The following is a 13,520-nucleotide window of genomic DNA, read 5'->3' on the forward strand; positions in this document are numbered from 1 at the left end:
TATACCACTCTTTCCTCATGGGGATATCCTGCCGTATAGGCTTATACTGTAACACTCACTGAACAATGTTGATGAATTTTACCCTCAAGCAGCATTCACAGTACCTTATGGCACCATGTAAGATATCCAGTAGGAAAACTTTTCCTGGTCCATTTAAAGTTGGTTCATTTATTTCCTGCGTCCAAAGTGAGCTGTCTTCAGCAATAGATTTTTATCTAGTCATCATGAGCAAGGGAGCATAAACCAAAAGTCTGGGTTGCTTTTGGTGCCTCTAAGACCTTCCTATCTCATGAGAATGTATCCTATACCTGGAACTGAGAAATTCATTTAATAGTGCACACTCACTGGAAGCAACGGGTATGATACTTTTGTTCAAATTTGTGTGTATGAGAGTATGTGTGTGTGTGATCTTCCCGGCATTACACTTCTGCGTGAATTTGTGTGTGTGTGTGTGTGTGTGTGTGTGTGTGTGTGTTTGTAGGTATGTGTATGTGTGCATAAGGTTTTCCTACAAATTATTGTATTTCCAAAAGGTTGCTTCATATATCATTATTATTAATTTTCCCATAACTTCTCTCCAGTCCCCATCTTCACTTTATTTATTATTATCAATCATCACCATTATTGCAGTTGTTATTAATATATTTATTATATTAATTATATTATAGTAATATAATTTAAATAAAACATTTTCACTAATATCATCATTATTCTGTGTGTGTTTGTCTCTCTGTTTTGCATGTGTTGATGTGTGCAGCACCATACATATAATCATGCATAAGTGGAGGTTAACTTTAAGGAGTTGGTTCTCTTCTTCCATAGGTTCTAGGGAGTAAACTCGAGTCATGAGACACAGGAGACAATTGTTTTTAACTTTTGAGCCATTGCACCATCCTGAAACTAGTGCATCTTTTATATGGAGTAAGCGTATCATGAAGAAGACACGGCAAAGAATTCTGAAAAAAAAAAACACACTCTCTAGTTTGCATCTGGGTTCTAAAAAGAGGAAGAATTTCGGGAAGACTATTGTCTTAGAGTTTTACTGCTGTTAAAAGACACCCTGACCATGTCAACTCTGATAAAGGACAATATTTAATTGAAGCAGGCTTACAGGTTTGAAGGTTCAATCCACTATCATCAAGGTGGGAGCATGGAAGCTTCCAGACAGACATGGGGCTGGAGGAGCAGAGAGTTCCAACTCTTCTTCTCAAGGCATCTAGGAAAAGACTGGCCTTCAGGCAGCTAGGACAAGGGTCTTAAAGCCCATACCCACACTGACACACTTCCTCCAGCAAGACCACACCTATTCCAACAAGGCTACAACTCCAAACAATGCCTCTCCCTCAGGCAAGCATATTCAAACCATCACATCTCTCCTTTGCCCAAACTTCCATACTCTCTCACTATCTCAGCATTCATCCCACCCTATCCCCAATCCTGTACCCTCCTACTTGCTGTGTTCGAGCCCCCAACAAGGGCATAGGCACTCTATTCTACCGGAGACCAAGCAGTCTTTGAGAGTAGTCCATATAGGGTGCTTTCCTTCCCTGAAAGTTCCCTATTTCTTGGTTTCTGCCCACTATATTGCCATCCTCCACCACTGCTAGTTGTCATGCCTCAGCACCCAACTAAATAGAGACTCTGTTTTACCAGTGACCAGCCTGGGACAAAGATTTCCTGCCCTTATAGAGACTCCACAGACTGAGAAAATAAGGAACAAAAGAAACATCCAACAATGACAAACTCAGAAATTAGTACCTAGACCTTCAATTGCTCTAAACCCAGATATCTAGAGGCCAATTTAAGAACAAAAGAAACAACAGCTAAGGCATAATGTCACCTCAAGAATCCTTCTGTTTTATTACAGAAAGCCCTGAATATTTCAACAGAACAGAAGTACAATAAAAAGACCTAAAATCCTGTAATGTCAATTTTTATTTTATACCCTCCGATGAAGGATTGAGATGAGAGCTGGTCACAAGTTTTACAAATACATGGCTTAGGCCAAGTCAAGAGTCTATCTATCTATCTATCTATCTATCTATCTATCTATCTATCTATCTATCTATCTATCCATCCTTAGCCTAGACCTGGAAGCTTCTAGCCTCCATATAATCTAATCTTTTGTTTTCCCAGACCTTGAAGGCTTCAGTTTCCAGCCTCTGTCTTTTAACATCATGGTCCTAGAATATTTCAGCCTCAATGACTTACTGCTGAATAAACTCATTCTTTTTAGCAATTTCTGAACTCTTGCTGGCTGGTTAAATTTGGTAATTCTGGCTCAAATTCTTTTCTAATCTGACTGATTAAAATTGGCTTTTCTAGGCTTCTGACTGAATTGCTTTGCTTGGAAGGACTGACTCTAAACTCTAAAATCTAAACTGCTCCAAACTTTACTGCTCTGCTCTGAACTTAACTAAGATCAACTGTACTCAAGTAAGCCTCATAGAAATGAACTTTAAATTGTATTGCTTTGAATTGAGTTGAATTCTCTCACCTCACTGCTTTTAATTTCTCTGTCCTCTTTCTTTTCAGGAGAGTTGGATATGTCCTATCTCTAACTTATTCTGTTAACTTTCTCCAATTTGTCTGCTTGCTTGCCCCTCTGCCATTGTCTGGGATTTAAGGAATATAGTAAAGGTACGTCTGTATTCAAACTATTGGGATCAAAGGAGTGTACTAAGTGTGTGTTTGTATTGCTGCCAGGGGGATTAAAAGTATATGGTGTGTTCATATTACTCCAAGATCTTGTCTTTGGATAAGATGTTAGCCATTGCCAGAGCAACCATGTTGCTGGATTAAAATTCCTGTGCAAAAACCAACTTTATGAAGATGACTGAAATTCTTAAAGAAGAAATTAATAAAACTGTCACAGAAATTTAGGAAAATACAAACACACCTGGAGGTGATTAATAAATACCTTAAAGAAAGCCAAGAACAAAACAAAGAGCTGAGAGGAACTATGTCACTGTGGGGTCAGCCGTTGAGGTCTCCCATGCTCAATCTATGCCCAATGTGGCACAACAACTCCTTGCTGCTTGAGGACCAAGATGTAGAACACTCAGTTCCTTCTTCATCACCATGTCTGCCTTCACTCTGTCATGCTTCCTGTGATGATAATGGGCTGAACCTCTGACACTGCAAGCTAGCCCCAACTAAATGTTATCCTTTATAAGGTCATGGTGTCTCTTCACAGCAATAAAACCCAAACTAAGACAACAACAACAACAACAACAATAACAACAACAATAACAACAACAACAAAGAACTGAATGAATAGAACTGTTTAAAACATGAAAATGGAAATCAACGTAATAAAGGAAGCATAAGCAGAGCAAATTTTGGAACTGAAAAATTAAAAATTTAGGAGCATAAGCAGAAGTTATGAATTCAAGCATCACCAACATATTGCAATAAATTGGAAATAGAATCTCAGGCATTGAAGATATGATGGAAGAAATAGATCTATCTGTCTAAGAAAACACTGAATCTAAAAATTCCTGACATAAAACATCTAGAATATCTGGGATGTTATGAAAAATCCAAACCTAAGAGTAATAAAACTAGAAGAAGTAAAAGATTGTCAGCTAAAAGGGGCATAAAATATTTTCAACAAAATAATAGAAAAAATTTCCTAAGTTAAAGAAGGATATACCTATAAAAGTACAAGAAGCATACAGAACATCAAATAGATGAGTCCAGAAAAGAAAGTCTCTCCACCATATAATAATAAGCACTAAATATTTAGAATAAGAAAAGAATACTTAAAGCTTCAAGGGAAAAAGAGGAAGTAACTTATAAAAGCAGACCTATTAGAATTTCACCCAACTTTTCAGGGGATAATGGAAAAACCAGAAGCGCCTGGCCAGATGTCTTTTAGGCTTTTTAGGACCCCAAATTCCAGCCCAGACTGTTGTACCCAGGAATGCATCCAATCACCATAGAAGGAGAAAACAAGATATTCTATGACAAAACCAAATTTAAATAACATCAATCTACAAGTACAACCCTATAGAGGAATTAGATGGCAAACTCCAACACAGAGAGGTTAACTACATCCATAAAGACATGGGCAATAAATACTCCCACACCAACAAAAACAAAAGAAGGGAAGCACATGCGTGCACACACACAGGCACAGACACACTTATAAAAACAAACAACGATAAAATAACAGGAATTAATAATTTTTAGTCATTGATAGTTCTCAATATCAATGGAATCAATTCTTACCCCATAAGATATGGGCTAACAGAATGGATGTAAAACCAGGATTCATCTTTCTGTACCTCAACTTCAAAGATAGACATTACCTCAGGTGAAGGGTTTGGAAAAGATTTCCAAAGCAAATGGGACCAGGAGAAAAGCTGCTATAGCCATACTAATATATAACAAAGTACATTTTCAACTCATATTAATAAGAAAAGATGGAGAAGGACATTTTATACTCATCCAAACAAAAATATATCATGAAAATGTCTCAATTCTGAAAACCTATGCCCCAAATGCAAGGGCACTCACATTTGTGAAGGAAATATTACTAAAGTTTAACTCAAAATTGAAACACACACATTAATATTGGAAGACCTTACTCTCATCAATGAACAGGTCATCCAAACAAAAGTAACTGAGCTAAGAGACATCATGACTAAAATGGACCTAACAGAAATCAAAAGAATATTTCTCTGAAACACAAAAGAATATCCATCTGTCTCAGTTCCTCATGGAACTTTTTCCAATACTGACCACACACTACATCCTGAAGCAAGTGTCAACAGACAGAAGAAAATTGAATGCTAGTAACAAATCACTGAACTGAGAAAGGGACCCCCATTGGAGGAATTAGAGAAAGGATTGAAAGAGCTGAAGGGTCTTGCAAACCCCATAAGAACAACAATGCTAACCAACCAGAGCTCCCAGCGATTAAACCACTACTCAAAGACTATATACATGGACTGACCCATGGTCCAACTGCATAAGTAGCAGAGGATGGCTTTTTTGGGCACCAATGGAAGGAGAAGCCCTTGGTCCTGGCAATGCTGAATCCCCAGTGTAGGGGAATGTTGGGGCAGGGAGGAAGAGGCTGGATGGGGAGGGGAACACCCTTATAGAAGAAGGGGAAGGGGATGGGATAGGGAGTTTATGTCCTGAAACCAGGAAAGGGAATAACATTTGAAATGTAAATAAAAAAATAATCCAATAAAAAATAGGAGAAATGGGCTGTAGAATTTCTATCCACCACTAAAATAAAAAATATATAAATAAATAAAAAAAATTTGAAAAAACCTCCTTCATCCTATCAAACCACATGGGCTAAAGACAGAGTTCAATAACACCAGAAAAACAGAAAGCCTACACATTCATGGAAACTGAATAATGCTCTATTCAATGACTACTGGTTTAACAAAGAAATAAAGAAATTTAAAACCTTCTAGAATTCAGTGAAAATGAAGGCACAACATACATAAACTTATGGGGCACAGTGAAAGAATACTATGAGGAAATTGCAGAGAACTCAGTGTCTTCATTAAGAAAATAGAGAGTGCTCATACGAGCAACTTAACAGCATATGTGAAAGCTCTAGAACAAAAAGAATTTCCCCAAGAGGAGTAGACAGTAGGAAATAATCAAAATCAGGCTGAAAGAAATAAAATATAAAATATTATAAAGAATCAATCAAACAAAGTATTGATTCTTTGAAAAAAAGTAATAAGATAAAGAAATGCTTATCTAAACCAATTAAAAGACAGAAAGGCAATTTCCAAATTGACAAGATCAGGAACAAAATGGGGACCATACCAACAAACTGAGACAATTCAAAGGATCATTAGGTTATACTTCAAAAATAGGCACTCCATAACCTGAAAAATCTAAACGAAATGAACAATTTTCTTACTCATTTCCACTTAATAATAAAATTTAATCAAGACTCCATTAACAATGGAAACATCCCTATAAATCCTTATGGGAAAAAAATGGACACTAAAAGTCTCAAAAAACAAAGCCAAGTCCAGATAGTTTTAGTGCAGAATTCTACCAGGTTTTCAAAAAAGTGCTATCAGTAAATTCTTCAATTATTCCACAAAACAGAAACTGAAGTAACATTGCCAAATTTATTTTATGAGGCCACAGTCACCCAGATACCAAAGCACACAAGGACTCAACAAAGTAAGATAATTACATACCAATTTCCCTCATGAACATTGAAGCAAAAATATTCATCAATTACTTGTAAACTGAATTCAGGAACTCATCAAAATGTAACCATGATCAAGTAGGCTTCATTCCAATGATGCAGAGGTGGTTCGGCATTCAAAAATCCATCAATGTAATCCACCATATAAACAAATTAAGGCAAAGAAACAAAATGATCATCTCAATAGATGGTTAAAAAGCTTTCGACAGAATCTACAACTTCATAATAGTCTTAGAGATAACATGAATACAAGGAACATACCTATTCATAATAAAAGCAATTTACAGTGAGCTTATAGCCAACATAAAATCAAGTGGTAAGAAACTCAAAAGCAATTCTACTAAAATCAGTAACAGGCACAGAAAAATTCTATTTTCTCCACATGTATACAATATAGTATTTAAAGTTGTAGGTAAAACAGTAAGGAAACTTATTGAAGATCAACTTTAAAGGAGGTCAAGGTGATACAAATAGGAAAAGATGTCAAAATATCACTATTTGCAGATGGTATGATAGTATACTTAAGAAACCCCATGAATTCTATGAGTGAATCATACAATTGATAAACACATTCAATGAAGTGAATGGGTACAAATTAAATTTTAAAAAGCCAATAGCCCTCCTATATAAAAAATGACAAACAGAAAACAACACACTTAATAACAGCCACAAATAATGTAAAATATCTTGGTGTAACTCTAACTAAACCATATTATAACAAGTTCAAGTCTTTGAAGGAAAAAAATTAAAGAAGATATCAGAAGATGGAAAGATCTTCCATGCTCATGGTTCTGTCATATTAACATAGTAAAAATGGCCATCCTACCAAAAGCAGTGTACATATTAAATGCAATTTGTATCAAAATGACAACACAATCATTTATAGACATTGAATAACAATACTTATATGGAAAAACAAATGAACAAATAAACAAAAATATAGGCTAACTAAAACAATACTACACAATAAAAGAAATTCTGGAGTTATCAGCAGCCATGATTTCAAGCTCTATTACAGAATAATAGTAATAAAATCTGCATGATAGTGACATAAAAACAGACAGGTTGATCAATGAAATTACATCGAAGAACTAGAGGCAAACTCACACATATATGAACAACTGGTTTTTGATAAAGAAACCAGCATTATACAATAAAATAAAGAAAGCATCTCTAATAAATGGTGCTGGTCTAATTGGATATGTGCAGGTAGTAGAATGCAAATATATCCATATCTACTACCTTGCACCAATCTCAAATCAAAGTCCATCAAAGACATAAACAGAAAGCCAGATATTCTGAAACAGAAAGAAAAAAAATGGGGAAAATCTTGAATGAATTGGCACAGGAGACAACTTCATGAACAGAACATAAATAGTACAACATTAAGATCTGCAAAAACTGGGACTTAATAAAATAGAAAATCTTCAGTAAGACAAAATATACACTCAATAGGACAAAATGTCAGCCTATAAAATGTAAAAGATTTTCACCAACCCTATGTCTAGCAAGGGCTAATTTACAAAATATTTAAAGAACTCAAGAAACCAGACATCAAGAAGTTAAAAAACTCCTTTAAGAAATGGAATACTGGTCCAAACAGAAAATTCTGAACAGAGAAATCTCAAGTGACCAATAAGCACTTGAAGAAATGTTTAGCACCCTTAATTATCAGGGAAATGCAAATTCAAATGACTCTGAGATTCCCTCTTACAGGTGTCAGAATGGCTAAGATTAAAATACACACACACACACACACACACACACACACACACACACACGCACACACGCACACACGCACACACACAAGTGACAGTTTATTTAGGTGAGAATGGGGAGCAAGGGAAATTCCTGATAGGAATAGGAATACAAATGTGTACTTTGAAAGTTCATAAGGAGGTTTCTCAGAAAATTGTGATTTGATCTACCTCAAGACCTAGCTATTCCATTCCTGGGCATATACCCAAAAGACAGCACATCCTACCATAATGACACTTGCTCCATTATGTTCATGGTAGCTTTATTGGTAAGCTTGAAACTGGAAATTACCCAGATGACCCTCAACTAAAGAATTGATAATGAAAATGTGTTACATTTTTATAATGGCTTATTACTCAGCTTTTAAAAACAATGATATGAAATTTGCAGGCAAGTGGATGGAACTGGAAAAATTATTCCAATGAAACAATCCAGATCCAGAAAGGCGAATGTAGTATGTGGTTACTTCTAAGTGGACATTAGCTGTGAGGTTAAGGATTATCATGCTACCATCCACAGACCCAGGGATGCCAAACAGAGGGATAGCTCCATGGGGGTGTGTGGATCACCCTGGGAAGGGGAAACTGAATAGATAGTGAGAAGATTGGGGATGGGTGGGGACAGGAGCAGGAGGGATCAGGTTCTGTGTGTATGGAGGAAGAAAGAACTGAGACAACTGGAATTGGTAGGCAATTCAGGGTAAAGGTAGAAATCTACTGCAATGGAAACTCTCAGGATGATTATAGCTAAGACTTTAGTTCTAGAAATATGGAACCCAAACAGTCTATCTCCTATAATAAGCAAGACTTCCCATGAAGGATTGGAACACCAACACAGCCACAAAGCCTTCTACCTAAATTTTGTCTTGCTAGCATGATACACTGGGGTAAAGGTAGTACAGATATTGTGGGAATGGCAAATCAATGACTTGTCCAGCTTGAGATCCATGCCACAAGAGGGAGCTTATCTGTGCCACTGATTAGAGGACCAGAAACCAAATGCTGGTTGGCCCAAAGTCCTAGGAAGGAACTGAATGCATCTGGTTAAAAAAAAAAAAACAAAAAAGAAGTAAAAAATGCTTCCTAATGATATTTTGCTACAGTCATGGATAAGAGTCTGGCAAAATCACCATCAGAGAAGATCCATCCAGCAACTAATGGAAAAAGATGTTGTGTCTCATGCTCAACATAATGCAGAGTGCAATGAATCCTATGGAGGAAGGGAAGAAGGATTGTGAGAGCCAGAAGGGTCAAGGAAACCACAAGAAAACAGACAGAATCAACAAACTTGAATGCAAAGGGGATCACAGACTGAACGGGCAATCAGGGAGCATGTATGGATATGAAGCAGGTTCTCTACATAGACAACATGGTTGTGTAGCTTGGTATTTTATGAGACTCTTAATGGTGGGGTGGGAGCTGTCTCTGATTCCTTTTTTTAAAAATGAATTTATTGATTTATTTACAATCCAGTCATGGTTCCCACTCTATGGCCCACCTGCCTCCGAGAAGATGCTCATCCATCATCAGGTTCCCCACCCCCTTCGGCCTCAAGTATTTCAAGAATTAGTCCTGTCCCCCACTGAGGTCAGACCAGGCAGTCCTCTGCTAGATCGGTGTCTGGGGGCCTGGGACCAGTTCCAGTATCCTGTGTGGTTGGTAGCTCAGTACTGGGAGCTCCCAGAGGTCTGGATTAGCTGAGACTGCTAGTTTTCCTATGGGGTCACCTTCATCTTTTGCTTCTTCATCTTTTGCTAATCATATGTTAGTTAGTAAAGAGCATTAGCTCTACCGTAAGAGAAAAGCAGATCAAAGTCAAGAATATAGTATATATTGTTTGTCATATAAAATTTATTTTGTTAATTTGATTCGTAATAAATATGCTATTGGGGTTTTTATATAAGGTAGCTCATTTAGTTTTTTCGTTTTTATATTTCTTGTGAATGGGGATCATTTTGTTATCAGAAAGAGAGACTGTCTTTTTACTAACATATTTTACTAATATATTATGTTAACCAAAATAAGTCAGACTTAGGCACATATCATGTGTCTCCTTCCACATGTACACTCCAGATACAAATGATAAATCTTTATGTGTGCATATGATGTACTTGCTTACTTGCAAGGGTGTGTGTGTGTGTGTGTGTGTGTGTGTGTGTGTGTGTGTGTGTTATAAATGTGGTACATGGTAGTTGAGAGGGAAGAAAGATCTTAACACAGAGAAAAAATGGTAATGTTTGTGAGAAGAAATCAGAAACAGCAAGTATTAGTGGAATGAAATGAGACCATTAAGAAGAGTGGAGGAGCAGGAAATAAGAGAGTCTTGAAAGAAAAAATAATGCAGAATAATATGTATGTGTGAAAATCTCATCATGATACCTTTTATTTTAGATAGCAACTTAAAAATAATAACTCAGTAACTAAGCCACTACTATTCAGTAAATACTTGAAATGATAATAGGACATTCAAACCCTAGCCATAGATGTGAAAACAGATGTATAACCTGATGCTTGAGATGCTGATAAGAATGGCATCATTTTTCCTTTCTGAAGCGAAGTTAGCAAGCTACAGATCATTTCTTCAATTTATATCTTAAAAATAGGCACAGGATTTACTGCATTCAGACTCTGTTTGCAGGCTTAGAATAAGTTATTGAACAAAAGTGAAAATAAAAAATGCTCCTGTCCTATGTATCTTAAAACTGTAGCAAGAAGAGATAAAATAAGTAGGAAGAAAAATCTCAAAAACATGCTGGCAGGTTCAAGGATCACATAGTACATGGACTGGTAGCTAGGCTAAAGTGTGGATATAAAGGATGAGTCACTGTGTAAAGTAGAGATTTGAGCAAATACTTGAAGGCTATAAAAACTCTTCACTTGGGTATCTAGAGAAATAAACCTGCAGGAGATAAAACTCCCAACCTAACACCCACCTATGTGAGCCTGTCTTAAGCCTGGAACAAAGCCAGCATGGTTTGAACAAGAATAAGCAAGTCAGGAGTAAGAGATATGATCAGAGGATACCAGAAGCTGTTTACTCTGGCAGATATGGCTCCCTTTTGAAGACCCTTTGAAGACTGAGAGGGACAGGAACTTATGCGTCATTCAGGAGATTATCTTCAGACATGTAAAGGGGTAGTGGTAAATGTAAACGTTTACAGATTATGGCATGCATATTTCTAATGATGATTACTGTATGTAGACTATTCTTATACTGCTATAGAGAACAAAGAGACACAGGAAGACGCTATGGTCATGGTGTAACATTCTACTTAAATTAGACCACTGATATAAAAAAATCTCACTTTACAGAAGCAATAATTAAAGAACAATACTGTAATTCTAGCATTTCTATCTGCAGCTATGAAACCAATCTGCCAGGTTTGCTCACACAATCCCTTCTCCTTCACCTGCCAGCATGGAACTATTATTTTCCTCCCGTTTCTGCTCTCTTTGCAGTAGTCTTTGATTGATTAGCTAATAACTTAATTTTTATTTTGTCATCTGCAGATATTTCATACTAATTGTATCTAATGGACTGTGAGCTACTGAAATATTTAGAGTTATTGCTAGTAAATACAAAATATGCTTACTGATAGAATGTAAAAATAAGTGATTGGTCAACCAATGAAGATATACATTATCTAGGATCATTGAGCTTATGAAAGTTTAATGAAGACTAGAGGAAATATATCATTTCAATTTTACCATACTGAAAAACCAGTAGACAGATTGATATAGTGGTGTTATTTGAGTAGATTGAATGCTTTCTTGTTACCCACTGATAATTTTTAAATTTATTAAGATAATTAACATCTATTGAGTGATTTATTTCCCCACCCAGATTCAACGTTTTCGCTGCTTTGGATAGCAAGCTTTCTCACTGTTTCCCTTCTCCTCAATGTGCCCATTGTCAGCATATTTGTTGGTGATGCATTTCAATGTCAAAGTAGAGACTAAGCTTTGATGGCAGTATGCTTTAATGAATAAAATGTTACAATTTAACCCCATAATACTGTATAATTATTTTTTTAGGATGAAGCTTTCTAATTTATAGAGTTTTCAAATTTATTTAATTGCACTAATTTTTTTGCCTTATTCAACCTAAGAGTTTGATTACCCAATCATTAGGAACATTTGGAAACAGGCAAATGTAAAAATATGAATGTATACCATTCATATATAAAAATCACATCAAGAGATGTTATTAGATGATTTTGAGAATAAAATGTGATTATAAATAAGAATTGTATGATTAAAGATGTCTCAATGAGTAAAGAACTTGAATTCAATACCAGAACACATGTTGGTATGGTGATATATGCTTACAATTCTAGTATTGAGGACACAGAGACAGGTATATTTCTGGGGCTCACCAACCAGCTAGCCTTCTTGCAGAACTGTAGTCTAATAGAAGACTTTGCCCAAAAAAATGGTTGGTGGCTCTAGAGAAATGACATGTGAGGTTTACCTCTGGCCATTATGTACATTTGTACAGGAAAATACATATCTAGATAAACATACATATCAAAATGTACACTAGATTATGGTCATTAGATTGCAATACACAGTATGACAGTCTCTTGCAATAAATCTCCTTGACTATTTACAATAAAGTGGTTATTACAGCCAAGATTTCTAAGATAAGAATGTAAAAAGAAGTATATGCTATGTAAATTCAGGAAATAGTGTGCTCTTGGAGCAATTGTGCAAAAGATAACTCATGAAATCAGTCTCATCAGATTAATTCATTGTCTGCAGAAAGAATTCCTGGTGGAAGAGGGAGGGAGAAAACAGCTAAGTTATTATTTCACTCTGCCTGTTCTGACAAACTAAGTGCACAGAAATGATAGTCTGGAATATATATATATGTATATATATGTTTGTGATACATAAAATATAAATAGAATTAAATTAGAGAATGATTCTAAACTTTTGTATTTTTAGTGACTCATATGTACTTGACTGAATTTGTGCAAAGCCATTTAGTATCTATATTTCATAAGATTTCTGTAGAAATAATAGGACTTCAGGGGGGCTGTTATCTATAAAAATATTCTATGAATTAGAAAAGTCACAAACATACATGAAGATTTTTGTGATATGTCTATAAATTTTATTCAAAGTTGAGTAAATCAATATTGTCATGACTATAGTAACTGCAAGCAGTTATTACTAATGACATTTGATTAAATCTTCAAGTTTTAATAAAAGAACCACAATGAAAAAGGAATTCTTGGTGCCTTTCTGTGTTTATCAGAAGGAAACACTTCATAGTGTCTGTGAGAAATACCACAGAAGGAAGACTGGAATCCAACTTCCATACTGGATCTGCATATTTTGGTTATGACATTGATTGAAGTTGGCTAGAAATGCTGCATCTGGGACAAAGCCACAGCCTATTTGAACCAGTGGCCAATGTTCTAGGTCTCTGAAAGTGTCATTTGCATTGATACTTTCTTGAGGTTAAAAAAAGTCTGTAATTTAATGTAACCCAACATTGTTTTTTTATAATATGTTTCTGGCTGTGTGGGATAGATGAGAAATCTGAGGAAAATGATAGTCTT

Source organism: Rattus norvegicus, chromosome 6 (genome assembly GCF_036323735.1).
Source record: "Rattus norvegicus strain BN/NHsdMcwi chromosome 6, GRCr8, whole genome shotgun sequence".
Taxonomy (NCBI): Eukaryota; Metazoa; Chordata; class Mammalia; order Rodentia; family Muridae; genus Rattus; species Rattus norvegicus.